This window comes from Dermacentor variabilis, chromosome 4 (genome assembly GCF_050947875.1).
Source record: "Dermacentor variabilis isolate Ectoservices chromosome 4, ASM5094787v1, whole genome shotgun sequence".
Taxonomy (NCBI): Eukaryota; Metazoa; Arthropoda; class Arachnida; order Ixodida; family Ixodidae; genus Dermacentor; species Dermacentor variabilis.
Genome location: NC_134571.1, coordinates 114,359,559 through 114,363,570, shown reverse-complemented (window position 1 = coordinate 114,363,570; position 4,012 = coordinate 114,359,559).

The window sequence follows — 4,012 nt, the reverse complement described above, 5'->3', positions numbered from 1 at the left end:
CTGTGGAGTACTGTACAAGTTTAATAGGAACACGCACGGTCTCATAGTGACGTTGCGCCGTCAGTGAGTAAAACGGCGCCCGCAGGCGGCGCTGCAGCTTTTCTGCGCAAAACGCAAACGCGTGGCCAGAAACAGAGCCAAAACAGAGCCGACAGCAGCGCGAAAGCGGAACTATGGTGGATAGCGGAAGGGAAAGCGCGCGACGATAAGCTGGTTCTTCATTTTATGACGCCAACTTTGACGCTCGTTGCAATGGACGACCCTGACAACGACACATTGGCTCGCGATGCTGGGCTTGATTTCAGCGATTTAAGCACTGATGAACGTGACCTGCTGCTGAGTGCTCGCGCTGCCAGCGTGGTTGCGTACTACTACGACGGCAACTGTATGTCATGGTTGTACATATTCGCACATTTGTAGCTTTTCCTTCGTGAAAACCAAATGCCGCACTCACCGCCCCGTCTTCGACCTGCAGTTCTTGCGCTTCGGAGAATGCAGGCAAGAGCGACGGAACAGCGCTACGGGAAAGCATTGCTTTGAAAGGTACTCCACGCGACTTCAGTAAGTCAGCGTTGAACTCCTAACCCTCTGGACGAAAGTGCAGCGAGCACACTAAGCGATTTTTCGGCTCTTTGTCAACGTGCTGTGGCAGAGGTACGGCACTTAACCACTTCGAACGGAGAGGTTCACTCGTTGGCACACAGTAATAACGTTGGATTCGCCGCTGCAACTGCCCTTGGCCAAGTTGCGCGGACCGTTCGCGCATCACATCACATAGACGTGGCATTCTTGCTGCTTGTTCCAAATGCAAGTTTCGCGAGCCAGCAGAACCAGCGCAGCACGACGCGATAACGAAACAACTGAAACTCCTAAGCGCACGCGGCGCAGAGTCGAGCGAAAACGAAACCTTTCGACCATATACTACTAAAGGGTAACGTCAAAATGTTATTTTTTCTTAGAATCGAACATCAGTAGACAAGCAGCATTTTCTTCCGTCTTATAACCTAATGAAATGATCTTTTTAATACGAGTAGTTGAGTATTAGTCACATAAATTATGATGACGAGTGCCTTTGTCATCATGCTAGTACCGGAATGTCGCTGGGGGATCTCAAATCGTGTCATGCATTTACCTTAATTTCTTGATTACTAAAGCTCTGTTCGCAATTATATGGACGCCTTAGACGTTCTAGAGCATTGCTTTATCACTTTAACTAGACCTCATAGTAACCTTTAGTGTCCCTTTAAGCAGTTTCGTAACTGTGCCTTGTGGTATCACGTCAATGTTGGCAACGCTGCAACATTTGCATTTGTAAGCAATTTCAGTTCTACTTTTGAGTGGTGAGGCAAACCGTGGGACAGCATCATAGTGCTGAAAACTTGTTGTGCTGACTGGCATATGACTGTCTTGCAAGTGATGGTCACTGAAGCGGTCGCTTTCGTAGCCTACCAATTCCTGCGTAGCCTACCAATTCCTACAGTTCCTGCGGCGGGCGTTGGCGTAACCGGGCAAACGAGCACATTGAAGGATGAAAGGGCGAACGCGGAGCGCAGCGGATGATGAAAGACGACGATGAAAGCGGAGTGGGAGTGTTCAGCGGCACCGCGAGGCGGAAAAGCGGAGGAGGAGGGTATGGAGAAAGCGTGAGAAGCATATGAGGTGGCAATGGCTACGAGATGGCGCCAGAGTAGCGCGCGTCTCTGAGAGGTGTCTGCGGCGGCTGCTGTGAATCACGCGTGGGCGTGATTCACAGCAGCCGCCGCAGACATCGCAGATATCGCTGCCTCTCGCAATCTCCAGATTAGCGATGCAGTTGCACCACACTTAGCTCCGTTTTCAACGTGTTCCACGAGGAAACTTTTCCGCGCGAGTCAATATATCGCGAGAGAGAGAGCAAAAACTTTATATGAATATAAAAAAAATCGCGAAATGCAAACCCGTATAGGCTGCACTCAAGTTTTGAATTTGGGAGTATCGTAATCGTTGCTGAATTTTCCGTACGACTTGCGCTCTCGCTAGCCGTGATGCTATAAGGTTTCGCTATATGGCAGCGCTCAGTCGAGCATCACCAAAAGTTTGCCTCAGCCCTCGCTTCGTCCTTTCTCACTGATCCAGAAAGTGACCTGATAGTGTAGTTCGGGTGGCGCAGGTTTTCTCCGACTCTGAACTGGGGTGTCTTGCAATCAAATTCGGAGAACCGGATTGACCACCAGAATTTAAACCGCAATGCAAGTTATTGTGCCAAGTGTTAGAAAATGACGTAGGCCCTAAAATGCAATCTTTCTGCGAAATGTGAGCAGAAAGAGAGCATTCATAAGCAAAAAATTTTTTATGTGCTTTTGTGCTTATAAATTTTAAGCAAAATATGCATGTCCCTGAAGTAACAGCACCCTCACAGCTACCAGGCAACTCACAAAGCTGGCTTAATGAGGAGCATCGCCTGTAGCATTGCAGGTGTCGCACTTGAATGGAGTGTGATACGAGCTGACAGGAAACCGTTACTCAGTGCCAGATGAAATATTAGGTAATGTTAGCTTCATGCTAACATTACTAACTGCTAACACAGCAGTTCAGCAGTAACGCTAATGTGCTCATTACAGTGACGTGTGCACAACGTTCATGCCACTGATCAGTGGCCCATGTCAACAGTGGGAAGCAGAATTCAGGTGCTCAGACTTTCCATACTGCTTTGCGGCCACCGCTGAAGGTGTGTGCGCATTTCTGGAAAGGTCCATCATCACGACTCCACCAGCGAGCTGATTGAGCATAGCGTGGACGGTGAGTAGACTTTGCTTCATCTTTGCAGCCAAACGCACTCCGTAGGGAGGCCCACCTAGCATTCCGTGCCTATACCCTCTAACTCTCTGCGCGCTAACCGTGCATGCACCACCGATCGGGATCAGCACAACGGCAGTGGCGACGGCGTTCTTGCGCCTCGTGCATCCGTATAATTACTCTTGCTATAAAACGCCGTTTGTTGCCGAGATATTTAAAAGTATTCTATATGCACCTAGGTCTATTCATCTGGTATTCAATTCGTTCTGAAAATGTACTACTTGCCGCCTCTACTAAAATACACTGGCTGGGGTGTTCATGGGCCGTCGACCCTGTGCAGATGGGGAAGAGGACCGTGAAGATGGCCAACCACATCTGCCACCGCTACTTGCTAACCAATTAGAGCAAATAACGTTTTTCCTCCTCCTCCTCTCGGGCACAATAGCAGCTTTCCCATTGGAAGTCGGGCCTTTTATTCAGAAGTAGAAAAACTCACATTAAAATTTTCTCACATTAGCCAAGTAATTAGAAAATAAAGATTATCCTGGTGGCCATAGAGGACAGATGATTGAACACCATATGCCCTGATAATGTTTGTTGTATTTTCATTTTTCATAACAGGATCAAGTAGTTAGAAGCTGCTAAATTATTTGTTTCCTGTAACATTTCGCAACATTCTCAGTAGTTTTGGCCTAAAGTTATTACTTGCAAAGTTCGTTAATTAATCTAGACTAAATGTGCAATTAGGCAGAGTAAGAAAAACAGCAAGACTTGCTCCATACAATAACCAATGACACACATTTGGTTGCATCCTCCAAGAGTTCTGCAGCTAAAGTTAGCAAGGGCACCCTGTATAATCACTGAAATAGAGAAGCATTTCCCATCTGGGTAGCTTTTGCTAACAATGGTATGTAAACTGAAGTAGGTGCTACAGAATACACATATTACTTCTGAAATGAGCTTCTACAATGCAATGTTTCTTCTATCTTCTTGGGACCTAAAATTTGCAAGAATAGCTTTTCTTGAGCATTTCCATGCAGCTCAGAAGCACTTTCAATGTTTGTACAAAAAATTTTAACCTGTTTTCCTTTCATTATTCTTGGGTTAAGCAAACACACATAAACTGGTCACTTTCTCGCTCTGAGTTAACACGAAACCAAACCATTTTAGCTGAACCGTAAGAAAATAGTTCAGTTTGACACTCTGCTCACAACAGAGACAAAGTAATGGAACCAAA